The sequence below is a fragment of the Scyliorhinus torazame genome, chromosome 11, assembly GCF_047496885.1.
Source record: "Scyliorhinus torazame isolate Kashiwa2021f chromosome 11, sScyTor2.1, whole genome shotgun sequence".
Taxonomy (NCBI): Eukaryota; Metazoa; Chordata; class Chondrichthyes; order Carcharhiniformes; family Scyliorhinidae; genus Scyliorhinus; species Scyliorhinus torazame.
In genome coordinates this window covers 122,966,914-122,980,427 of record NC_092717.1, presented here as the reverse complement: position 1 = coordinate 122,980,427, position 13,514 = coordinate 122,966,914, and the positions used below count along the sequence as shown (strand labels likewise).

General features: G+C 51.9%; 1 protein-coding gene across 9 annotated transcripts in view; it reads right to left on the bottom strand.

Annotated features, from left to right (window-relative positions):
- Positions 1-13,514, bottom strand: part of tox (thymocyte selection-associated high mobility group box) — a 449,045-nt gene that overhangs the window by 255,435 nt on the left and 180,096 nt on the right. The gene's annotated exons all lie outside the window — the stretch shown is intronic.

The window sequence follows — 13,514 nt, the reverse complement described above, 5'->3', positions numbered from 1 at the left end:
AAGATGAGCATCCTCAGATTGCTGATTGGTATGCATTCTGATTTTTCTCAGGGTATCCATTCTAAGAGTAAAATAATGCACTACTGTGACCAAGTATAAAAATATAACAATTCTAAATTAAAATCTTAACAATAAGTACAATCAAAAACATTTATCTTTCAGACTTCTTTAAGACTCTGACAACGAAAATAATTCAATATTACCCAAAGAAAACGTTTAAATGTTCCTTTGGTGTATAATCCATGGGAACTGCAAGATATGCACAATCAATAACCAGTCAAACATAAACATTACCATTGAATACCCTTTAATCTGGCTAAAGTCAGTTGCACGGAATCATTGTTAATAACACACATGTACAGCAGTTGTGGCTTTAACTTTGCAAAGATAAAATGAACATTGAGCAACAACCTAAGACTACCTACACCTCACAACATTGCTGACAATTCACTTTATGAGGATGGCTAAGTAGTTATTTAACCCCCACAATGTTCTTGGCCTCTGGAAAAGCTCCCAATCAGAAACGTTATATGCTAGTTTTAAGTGCTGGGGTCCTGCAGTATCCACGCCAAGGGAATACGCATGAAACAGCAAGTAGGATGCAAAGGATACTCTTTTATTAACTTTACACAAATACCCCACTCTCCGAAAGGTCACCCTCTCCAACCTGCACCCAGGTCGGGATTTTTATACTGTGAGGGTCCCCGATTAAAGGGGAAGCCCCGCCCTGTTGCTGGGGAAGTTCAGATTCCATGCAGGTCATGGGGAACCAGATGGTCCAAACCCCGTGAACTCCGTGGGGGTTGTAATAGGTCCCATTGGTCATTCAATGTTACTTTGTTTCAGCAGCTAGGTAATCCCTTGATTCCACACAGCAGTCTGTTGTGCCACCTGTATTTGGGCTATCACAGCAAACCAAAGGGTGGATACTGGATGGAGTGGATACTGCCGGCTCCTGGCGGGGCCCCCTCAATAAAAGGCAATAGTGTCTGCTTGAAGGGCCTGGCATTGCCACCCCCTCGCTCTTGCAACTGACCCACCTCACCGCACCCCAATGAACCCCACCCAGTGACCCCCTTCACCTGTGCCTGGGGCCCTCCGCGATTTGAGGCCTCAGGTGGGTGTAGCACCAGCTGCAGCCACCATTTTCTTGGTGGCATGGTAGCACAGTGGTTAGCACTGTTGCTCCACAGCGCCAGGGTCCCGTGTTTGATTCCCGCTTGGGTCACTGTCTGTGCAGAGTCTGCATGTTGTCCCTGTGTCTGCATGGGTTTCCTCCGGGTGCTCCGGTTTCCTTCACAAGTTCCGAAAGATGTGCTTGTTAGGTGAATTGGACATTCTGAATTCTTCCTCTCTGTACTCGAACAGGAGCCGGAGTGTGGTGACTAGGGGATTTTCACATTAACTTCATTGCAGTGTTAATGTAAGCCTACTTGTGCCACTAATAAAGATTATTATTATTAATGATGCTGAGTATAGAAGAGCTGCCGGCCTCTGAATGACTAGCAGTTCTCAATGGCCGGGACTTAAGTCCCAGGGCTCCTTGTCCTGTCAAGTGCCTCAGCGGAATAAGGTGTGGTGGGCCTTGCCTAAAGGGGCAATGTGGGGGTCACCTCCGGGCTCTCAGGTAGCGCATTCCATCAAGAAGTTTAAAGGGGGAAAGCTGGGTGTTGAATGAATAAAGAGTTTCAGATCAGAAGATATTGACTGGTTTCTCCGCGCCATCAATTTTCTTTCTTATTTCCAGAAGGCTGGGGGAAGAGTGCTCATTTGTATGTAGCAGGCATCTCACTGCTTCAGCAGTAACCGTTTCCTGCAGCGCCCCCCCCCCCCCCCCCCCCCCCCACCACCACTCCCAACCACCTTCCACAACAGCAGGTTCCTAACTACAGGCTGATAGCCTGCTGGAATCCAGCAAAAACAGTTCTAGTAGCCAGGTGTAGCAAAAATCACCATGGACAGTGCCAAAAGACCATAAGACATAGGAGCAGAATTAGGCCACTCGGTCCATCAAGACTGCTCCGCCATTCAATCATGGCTGATATTTTCTCATCCCCATTCTCCTGCCTTCTCCCCATAACACCTGATCCCCTTATTAATCAAGAGCACATTAGTCAGTTAGTCAAGAGCCAATGTTAGTAAGGTAGCCAGAAATCTAGCTTTGCCACAATTCGGCAGGGTTGTATGTTCAAAAATTACAAAATCACTGATATCGGATTTTAAGATAATTAAAAACAAATTCAATAAAACAGCGCCTGGGCCTCGGGTTCAATTCCGACCTCGGGTGACTGTGCGGAGTCTGCACGTTCTCCCCTTGCCTGCGTGGGTTTCCTCCGGGTGCTCCGGTTTTCTCCCACAGTCCAAAGGTGTGCAGATTAGGTGGATTGGCCATGATAAATTGCCCCATCCTAAATTGCCCAAAAAGGTTAGGTTGGGTTAATGGGGTAGGGTGGGGCGTAGGCCGAGGTACAATGCAGACACGATGGGCCAAATGGCCCCTTTCTGTACTGTAGGAATTCTATGATTGTAAGCCCGACCGAATCAGTGGTTGGTTTGCTGCAGAACAAATTGTTGAATTTTAAAAGGGTCTTTAAAACCTCTTTAATGCAGCTCCTATTCAGTTACCTAAAATCTATGAAAATGACACTGTCAGTCCAATAATTACACTAAAACCAGCAACAACTTAATTGCATCTTAGTTCCACTGGATTTAACTTTACTATGATATTTATGGTATAGAGTGACCTTGAACTGAACACCGAGTGCTGTATCTGCAATTTCAGATACTGCTTTCGCCAATTGATGTCTTCGATATGGAAGAAAACAACTTGTGACTATCAAAAGAGAAGCACACAAAAGTAATTCAGACTAGTCAAATTAAGCAAATCACTTTTCCATTTCCTAAGTTGCTCCTGCATTGGCTGGAGTTGCTTTGCTATTAGCAAGGTGCTAAAACCCAAAATTCAGAAATAAATATTTAGTAATAAGCAATTAAAAGGAGTGGTAATTTAATATGTCCAGTAATAAAAATTAAGTCATCTAGTCAAGGAGAAGATCTGCCACAATTGGTTGCCTTTTCTCTTTGCCATATTTGTACCTGGTTAGACTACACAAAAGAGGTGAGGCAATTAAATAAAGCAGATCTATCCTCCACTGGATAAACCTATCATTACTACCGGATACATTTGTAATGCACTTTAGAACCACTCTTTTTAATTACTTACCTTTTTCTAAACTTCAAACTGAATTCCTTTGTAACTTGCTGATGGCAATGGACTGCTAGATCTCGACTGGAGTGTTTTGACAACCTATCGAATAAAATTCACGTATTTTGAGATTATACACTGTGGGAAGTTGCGAAAGTCTTAACTTAAGACCAGTAAAACTTTATGAAGCTGAGTGAAACAATGCTCGCAAATTTTGAATACCATTTTCAATTTGCTGGCTTGCAGTTCTAGTTTGTTTCCCCACTTAATTAATATACGGGTCAATAATTTGACCCGAGGGACAATTAGCAATGCACTTGAAAAATCATGTGATCAGACTAAGTCAACATGGATTTACAAAAGGAAAATTAAAGCTGAGATCAGACAACATTTTGGTTCCTCAGGGAATCAAGGGATTTGGGACATGGACAGGAAATTGGTATGGAAGCTGAATATCAGTCATGATCATATTGAAAGAAAGATATGCATTTATTTATCACTATTCATCTCAAGATACTTCACAGCCAGGGGCTTCCGGTTGCGGCTATGCGGAGCTAAGTCACACATTCGGCGGCTCCCGCAAAAACGGACTTTTGGGCTCTTTTCAGGGCCCCCAACGGCACTTTTTCGACGTTTTCCTTTGCCATATCCCCGAAGGAGATTACAACAATTCCCCGATCGTATATGGCTTTTACCAGGAGCGAGGCAACTAAAAAGGTGGTGCTGGACCCAAAGAAGGTGCGAGGGAAGAAGAACAAAATGGCGGCGGGCGGAGACCAGGCAGCGTGGATGCAGTGGGCGCAGGAGCAACAGGAGGGTATCCAGCGCTGTTTCAGAGAGATTAAAACAGACCTGCTTGAGCCGATGAAGGCTTCTATTGACAAGCTGCTGGAGACAAAGATGGCCCAGGGGGTGGCGATCCGCGAGGCCCGACAAAAGATCTCCGACAACGAGGACGAGATCTTAGGCCTGCCGGTTAACGTGGTGGTGCACGAGGCGCTCCACAAGAAATGGCAGGAGCGGTTCGAGGAGATGGAGAATCGGTCGAGGCGGAAGAATCTGCGGAGCTGGGCCTCCTGGAGGGGCTGGAGGGGCCGGACGTAGGGGCCTATGTGGTCACCATGTTGAACTCGCTGATGGGAGCGGGGTCCTTACAGGGGCCCCTGGAGCTGGAAGGGGCCCATAGAGTGCTGGCGAGGAGGCCCAAGGCTAATGAGCCTCCGCGGGCGGTGCTGGTGCGGTTTCATCGGTTCGCTGATCGGGAGTGTGTGCTCAGGTGGGCCAAGAAGGAGAGGAGCACCAGGTGGGAGAACGCTGAAGTTCAAATATATCAGGACTGGAGTGCGGAGGTGGCGAAGAGGAGGGCCGGGTACAATCGGGTGAAGGCGGTGCTGCACAGGAAGTGGGTGAAGTTTGGAATGTTGCAGCCGGCGCGACTGTGGGTCACCTACAAGGACCGGCAGCATTATTTTGAGTCTCCGGAGGAGGCGTGGGCCTTTGTTCAGGCCGAGAAGTTGGACACAGACTGAGGGTCGGCATTGGCGTTTGGGGATTGCGGTTGATATGTTACTTTTGGAGGGGGAGTCCTTTGCTCTTGGTTTCTTATTTTTTTCTTTTGTGTTTTTCTCCTTCTGGTCGGTGAGGGTGAGCAGGGCGGGTTGGGCACTGTTTTGGTTGGGTTGGTCGGTAGGGCTCTTGGAGGGGGGTAAGCAAAGGGAACAGGGGTGGATGGCCGGCGGTGAGATGGGGCCCCGCGGGGAAGGGGGAGGCCTGAGTCGGGGGTGAGGGGACTGGGCCTGTAAAAGGAGCTGCCGCAGAGGTGGCGGGGCTGGGTAGGTAGAGAGCGCGGGCTTTTTCCCGCGCTGAAGACTGGAGGGGCGGGGCCGGGGCAGGGAAGCGAGGGTTGTTTCCCACGCTTAGGATGGAAGGGGGAGGGGGAGAGCCTGTGGATGGGGAACGGAAGAGGAGCGTGTGTCACACAATGGGAGGATTCGAAGGAGAGGCGGGAGTGGCCAGGGAATCGGGTTGCTGCTGCTATGGTCAAGAGGGAGCTGGAGCGAGTGGGACGGGGGTCGAGACGGGAGAATGCCGCCTTGGGGAACGGGTCGGGAGGGGGGTGCGGGCGCGTGGCTGGCCGAGGAGGGGTTATGGCTAGTTGGCGGGGGAGGGGGGCGGGTAGCCCCCTGATCCGGCTGATAACCTGGAATGTAAGGGGACTGAACGGGCCGGTCAAGCGGCCCCGTGTGTTCGCGCACCTGAAGGGGCTCAAGGCGGATGTGGTTATGCTCCAGGAGACACACCTGAAGGTGGCAGACCAGGTAAGATTGAGGAAAGGGTGGGTAGGTCAGGTGTTTCACTCGGGGCTAGATGCCAAAAATCGAGGGGTGGCGATCTTGGTGGGAAAGAAGGTGTTATTCGAGGCATCGAGCACTGTGGCAGATAATGGCGGTAGGTACATAATGGTAAGTGGTAAGTTGTAGGGAGAGAGGGTGGTACTGGTCAGTGTGTATGCTCCGAACTGGGACGATGCGGGTTTTATGCGGTGTATGTTGGGTCGTATCCCAGACTTGTAAGTGGGGGACCTGATAATGGGGGGAGACTTTAACACGGTGTTGGATCCTGCACTGGATCGCTCCAGGTCTAGGACGGGTAGGAAGCCGGCGGCGGCTAGAGTGCTGAGGGGGCTTATGGACCAGATGGGAGGGGTGGACCCTTGGAGATTTGCAAGGCCGCCGGCTAGGGAATTTTCATTCTTCTCACATGTCCATAAGGCTTATTCCCGAATCGACTTTTTTATTTTGAGCAGGGCGCTGATAGCGAGAGTAGAGGATACCGAGTACTCGGCGATAGCCATTTCGGACCACGCCCGCATTGGGTGGACTTAGAGCTGGGGGAGGAGAGGGACCAGCGCCCGTTGTGGCGCTTGGAGGTGGGGCCGTTAGCGGACAAGGAGGTGAGTGAGCGGGTCCAAGGAAGTATAGAGAGGTACCTGGAGGTCAATGATAATGAGGAGGTCCGAGTGGAGATGGTATGAGAGGCACTGAAGGCGGTGGGTAGGGGAGAGCTGATCTCCATTAGGGCCCACAAGGAGAGGAGGGAGCGGGGGGAGAGGGAGAGGCTGGTGCGGGAGATGGTGAGGGTAGACAGGAGGTATGCTGAGGTGCCCGAGGAAGGATTGTTGAGGAAGAGGCGCAGCCTCCAGGCTGAATTCGACCTGGTGACCACCAGGAAGGCGGAGGTGCAGTGGAGGAAGGCCCAGGGGGTGATTTACGAGTATGGGGAAAAGGCAAGCCGGATGCTGGCGCATCAGCTTCGGAAGCGGGACGCAGCTAGGGAGATTGGGGGAGTTAAGGACAGGGGAGGGAGTGTGGTGCAGAGTGGGGTTGGCATCAATGGGGTCTTCAGGGACTTCTATGAGGAATTGTACCGGTCCGGGCCTCCACTGGAGGAGGGAGGGATGGGCCGCTTCCTGGACCAATTGAGGTTTCCGAAGGTGGAGGAGGGACTGGTGGCGGGATTGGGGGCCCCGATTGGGCTGGAGGAGCTGACCAAAGGGATAGGAAGCATGCAGGCGGGGAAGGCACCGGGGCTGGATGGTTTCCTGGTCGAATTCTATAAAAAATATATGGACCTGTTGGGCCCGTTGCTAGTTAGGACCTTCAATGATGTCATGATATTCAAGTGAACAACACAGCACATACACACATACATAGTGATGGACAGATCAACGGACCAATTAGCACACACAACACGACAGCCAATCACAGACAAGAGCATACACAGTACAAAACAAGGAACACAACACTTCCTGGGCAGTCCAACAGGAGACGGCTCAGGGCAAGGACCTCCAAGCCAGACACACAGCTTAATTTCACAAGGCTGGTGGAGCAAATGGAGGAGGAGTTCAAGAGGTGGGACGCGTTGCCGCTGTCCTTGGCGGGTAGGGTGCAGTCAGTCAAAATGATGGTGCTCCCAAGGTTTTTGTTCCTGTTCCAGTGCCTCTCCGTGTTTATCCCGAAAGCCTTTTTTAGGCGGGTCAACAGGAATATAATGGGGTTTGTGTGGACGCGAGGGACTCCGAGGGTGAGAAGGGTGTTCCTGGAGCGGAGTAGAGATGGGGGGGGCTGGCGCTGCCCAACCGCTGTGGGTACTACTGGGCCGCCAATGCGACGATGGTGCGCAAGTGGGTGATGGAGGGGGAGGGGGCTGCATGGAAGAGGTTGGAGACGTCGTCCTGTGTGGGTACGAGTCTGGGGGCGCTGCCAACGGCGCCACTGCCGCTCCCTCCAAGGAGGTATACCACGGGCCCGGTGGTGGCGGCTGCCCTCAAAATCTGGGGGCAGTGGAGGCGGCACAGGGGGAAGCTGGGGCCTCAGTGTGGACCCCAATACGGGGGAACCACCGGTTCGTCCCAGGGAGAATAGATGGAGGGTTTTCGGGGTGGCACAGGGCAGGCATACGAAAGTTGGGGGACCTGTTTGTGGACGGGAAGTTCGCGAGCCTGGGTGAACTAGAGGAGAAGTACGGGTTCCCCCCCCGGGGAACACCTTCAGGTACTTACAGGTAAGGGTGTTTGCCAGGCGGCAGGTGGTGGAATTCCCGCGGCTGCTGCCACACACAGTACAGTAAGGGTGCTCTTGGGGGGGTGGGGTGGAGAGGGGAAGATCTCGGAAACTTACCAGGTGATGCAGGGGGAGGAGGAGGCCTCGGTGGTGGAGTTGAAAGATAAGTGGGAGGAGGAGTTGGGAGAGGAGATCGAAGAGGGGACGTGGGCAGATGCCCTAGGGAGGGTGAACTCTTCCTCATCGTGCGCGAGGCTCAGCCTCATACAGTTTAAGATGCTGCACAGGGCACACATGACCGGGACAAGGATGAGCCGGTTCTTTGGGGGTGAGGACAGGTGTGTTAGGTGCTCAGGGAGCCCAGCAAATCACACCCATATTTTCTGGGCGTGCTAAGCGCTGGAGGAATTTTGGATGGGCGTAGCGAGGATGGTGTCGAGGGTGGTAGGATCCAGGGTCAAACCGGGCTGGGGGCTCGCAATATTTGGGGTCACAGAGGAGCCGGGAGTGCAGGAGGCGAAAGAGGCCGGTATTCTGGCCTTTGCGTCCCTGGTAGCCCGGCGAAGGATTCTTCTTCAGTGGAAGGATGCGAGGCCCCCAAGCATGGAATCCTGGATGAACGATATGGCAGGGTTTATTAAGTTGGAGAGGGTGAAATTCGCCTTGAGAGGGTCGGTACAAGGGTTCTTTAGGCGGTGGCAACCGTTCTTAGACTTCCTGGCAGAACGGTAGACATTGGTCAATGGCAGCAGCAACTCGGGGGTGGGAGTTACTTTACTTTATTTTTATTTTTGTTTATGTTATTTACACTGGAGGGTCTGAGGGGGTGTATATACCTGTTGTGTTAAGTCGGGGTGTCAATGTTAATTTATTATTTATGTACCGGGGGAGGGGGGTATGGAGGGTTGCTTTTCTAGACTGTGTTTTGTACTTAACCCTGTTGGGTTCCTTTTTCATTTTGTCGTTGATATTTTATGAAAACCTTAATAAAACTTATTTGTAAATAAAAGATACGACACAGCCAATTAAGTAGTTTTTGAAGTGTTGTCACTAATGCCTGCACTAATGAGCGGTGACACAATGGTTAGCACTGTTCCTTTACAGCGCCAGGGACCCGGGTTCAAATCCTGGCTTGGGTCATTGTTTATATGTTTATATGGAGTCTGCATATTCTTCCCGTGTCTGTGTGGATTTCCTCCGAGTGCTCCGGTTTCCTCCCACAAGGCCCGAAGGACGTGCTGTTGTGTAATTTGGACATTCTGAATTCTCTTTCAGTGTATCCGAACAGGGGCCGTAGTGTGGTGACTAGGGGCTTTTCATAATAACTTCATTGCAGTGTTAATGTAAGCCTACTTGTGACACTAATAAAGATTTTTATTTTTGTAATTTTGGAAATGTGGAAGCTAATTTACACTCAGCAAACCCCCACAAACTGCAGTGTCAAAATGACCAGATCGTTTGTTTTTATTTTATTGGTGCTGTTCTTCAAAATAGCGCCATGGTTTCTCTTACATCCATCTGAGCAGGCAGAAGGAGACTTGGGTTTAATGTCTCGTCTGAAAGACAGCATGTACTCATAACTGCACTGGAATGTCAGCCTTTACCTTTGTGATCAAACCCTAGAATGGTGAGAACACTGTCGCTGAGCCACAGCTGACAAAATGTATTGAATATTAAATAAATTGAATATTGAAGGCTGGAGCTTGCTCAACAAGTCTTTTTACTCCTGCTTCTATTTCGCTCCACACTTTTGGACCAGAGAGATGAAACCTACCACAAGCTTAATGGATATTGCACACATCAATGACTCCTGTGAAAATCCGGGAGTGTAGGCGCCGTACAGAAATCCCATCAATGGTATTGAGGCAAAGTCCCTATAATATGGTTCCCAGGACAGAAGAGCGCTCAATATAAAATGCATGCTGCTTGGAAGGTCTGTTCCATTTCAGCTGTGCCATTTAGCAACTCCGATTTTCTGAATTATATTTTGTTGAACAGAAGAAGTTGGACCCATGCAGACAGCTTCTTAAAGTTGAACTACTTCTCTATTAGTGCTTGTTTACCCAGGAAAATATGGTAATCTACTGATTTGAATGAAGCCATGAGTACCTCCATGGGCATCCCTCTCTATTTATTGGTTTTGGATGATTAGAAGACACATGCCAAACAGCTGTTTTTCAATCTTAGTCACTCCATTAGAACATACCCTTAAACTGCCACTTATCTACACAAAGCTAGGCTCTTCTATCTGAATCTGTTGAAGAGACTTGAATGAGCAACATATTTTCAAAGACTTTCAAAGGAGCCAGTGAATGAACTGTGTGCTCATGTCTGCAGCCAGGCTTGTGAACCACTTCCAGGACAGGGACAGCTCTGCCACTGGTTTTGAAAGTTAGAGTTGCGATGAACTTTTATGCAGCAGGTTCCAACCAAGCAACCACAGGAAATCTCTCGTACATTTCACAACCTTCAGTACAAATTTGCATTCTACAGGTCAAAGACACGTTAGTTGCCATAGTTGCTAGAACCAGTAATTTCATTCAATCTCTTTTGGAAAGCAGCCAGCAACTGGAAAGTGGCCACATTTACCATATGGCAGGATTCCACAGGGTTTATTGACAGGACCATAAGCCAGACATGCCCCCTCCCCCAAGACAACTCAATTTATAAGTTGAAAGAACAAACAGTCTATACTTGACCAGTGCAACTATAGGCACAATGTGTAATTTCGAGCGCGATTGGCTGGATGTTTCTTGACGGCTGTGTTGGCGAGATTGCGGCCCATATTTCATGGCGCTTAGTGCCGAAAACGAGCTTCTCGTCATTACTGGCTGCCTCATCATCTGGGGCGTCATTCTCCGACCGCCGCCGGGTCGGAGAATGGCCGTTGGCCGCCGTGAATCCCGCCCCCACCCCCACCGAAGTCTCCGGTACCGGAGATTGGGCGGGGGCGGGAATCAGGCCGCGCCGGTTGGCGGGAACCCCCGCTGGATTCTCCGGCCCGGATGGGCCGAAGTCCCGCCCAGGAATTGCCTGTCCCGCCGGCGTAAATCAAAGCTGATATTTACCGGCGGGACCAGGCGGCGTGGGCGGGCTCCGGGGTCCTGGGGGGGGCACGGGGCGATCTGACCCCGGGGGGTGCCCCCACGGTGGCCTGGCCCACGATCGGGACCCACCGATCCGCGGGCGGGCCTGTGCCGTGGGGGCACTCTTTCCCTTCCGCCTCCGCTACGGCCTCCACCATGGCGGAGGCGGAAGAGACTCTCCCCACTGCGCATGCGCGGGAAACTGACAGCGGCCGCTGACGCTCCCGCGCATGCGCTGGGAAACTGACAGCGGCCGCTGACGCTCCCGCGCATTGGCCGCATTTCCGCGCCAGCTGGCGGGGAAACAAACGCCATTTCCGCCAGCTGGCGGGGCGGAAATCCCTCCGGCGTCGGCCTAGCCCCTCAATGTTGGGGCTAGGCCGCCAAAGATGCGGAGCATTCCGCACCTTTGGGCCGGCGCGATGCCCGTCTGATTGGCGCCGTCTTTGGCGCCAGTCGGCGGACATCCTGCCGTTGGGGGAGAATTTCACCCCTGATTCGTCAGGCTCACGCCTCAGCTTCTTGCCACTAACAAGGATGGGAGCTGCTTTTAAACGCACCCTCACCACTCAAGCCAGTCAACATACAAGCATGGCAGTGTGCAGACCTGCTCCTCGCTTTGAAGATGCCAACCTGGCCAGAGTTGAGGATGCTGTTGATGGAAGACGGGCCATCCTGTTCCCACGGGGGCATTGGAGGACCAGCAGCTGGGTCACCAATACCTCCTGGGAGTCAGTGGCAGCAGCTGTCAATTCGGGCAGCATGAACTGGAGGACCGCCGTCCAATGTAGGAAGAAAACAAACGACCTCCACCGAGTTGCAAGGGTAAGTTACCACCTCTTTCCTGGCATCAATTGCACATGCGAATTCTCAAATTTCCCCCCCCCCCAACTAATCAGTGGCTGACACCTCGCACTCTCCCCACATCCGATCTTCATGCTTATTTGTCATAATCCCCTGCAGCCCACCAACACAACCACTTCATGTCCAGGTGCCGTACCTACACATACCACCTGCTTTAGACCCCCTGATCGATCCAATGGGCAGCTCACAAAGCCCTCTCTTCATCCCTGCAGGAGTAGATAACCCATAATAAGCGGGAATGGGCCAAGATGGGAAGCAGAGGACCAGAGATCCAAGTCCTCCGCCCCTATGAGGAATGGGCCCTGGGGGATCACGGGGTTCACCGAGGAGAGAGCAGTCACCAACAACAAGGCTGACCTTCTGCCCATTTACACAGATGACCTGTTTCAAGTGAGTTATTCATGTCAGACAAAATGTCAAAATGATCCTTCCCTCTCACTGACCACATGTCCATTCTCTCGCAGGATTATCCATCTGATGGGGCCGGGCCACCAACCGCCTCCACCACCTGCACCCCCCCCCCCCCCCCCACCACCCTGCCACCCTAGAGACCATCTCAGAGGAGAGATCCGAGGAGACCACCATTGATGTGTTGCGGCACAGTAGCACAGTGGTTAGCACAGTTGCTTCACAGCTCCAGGTCCCAGGTTCGATTCCCGGCTTGGGTCACTGTCTGTGCGGAGTCTGCATGTTCTCCCCGTGTCTGCGTGGGTTTCCTCCGGGTGCTCCAGTTTCCTCCCACAGCCCAAAGATGTGCAGGTTAGGTGGATTGACTCTACTAAATTGCCCTTCGTGTCCAAAAAAAGGTTAGGCGGAGTTACTGGGTTACGGGGATAGGGTAGGGGTGCGGGCTTAGGTGGGGTGCTCTTACCAAGGGCCGGTGCAGACTCGATGGGCCTCCTTCTGCACTGTAAATTCTGTGATTCTCTGAACTATCACTCCCACCTCCCATCAGCGTAGAGGCACACACCTTGGTTGGCGACATTAGTGGACAGGCTTCTGAGGCACAATCTGGTGAGCACCACACAGATGCTGATGCACATCAGATCCAGGCAGGAACATCCAAGGGGATCAGCAGTCAGAGTTCTGCTGGATCCCAGGACTCTGCGAGTCCCAGTCAGATGCCAAGCCTCTGGACAAGGTTATTCCAGAGCTCATGCAGATGTTAGGACACAGCCGTGAGATTCAGGAGGATGCAGCGACATTCCAGCAAGTGCAAAGCCGATTGGAGGAGTTGCAAAGGCTACGTGCGCAGGAAATGGTGCCGAAATTGAGTGGTACCGAGGCAAACACTTCTAGGATGGCGATCGCAGTAGAAAGCCTGCAGCACAAGACTAGCATCTTGAGCGGTGGTGCCCAAGCATGGCTCAGTCTGTGATGATCATGGCTGAGGATCTCGACATCATGTCCCAGTCGCTGAAGGACATGTCCAGGACGCAGATGGACATTGCCGAGGCACTCCAGAGCATGGGCCAGTCACGGAGGAGCATCGCATTGGTGCAGAAAATGTGGAGTTGCCAGGACTGGCATGGCCAGATGACTCAGAGGCCTCTGGAGCACAATCCAGCTGCCCCTCTGATCTATGGAGACGCCAAGGCCACCACGGGCACCGTCAGGGAGGAGGAATGCTGGAGGCCAACCTGGCGCCTGCCACCAAGGAGACGCCGGCAGTCTCCAGTTTTTCCTAATCTCCCCCTTTGACACTGGTGCATCTCAAGGGCAGCAGGCAGAACAGGCTGGCATGACAAAGCCAGTGACACTGGTAAGTCAGTCGGAGCCCTCCGGCTCCAGGCCCTC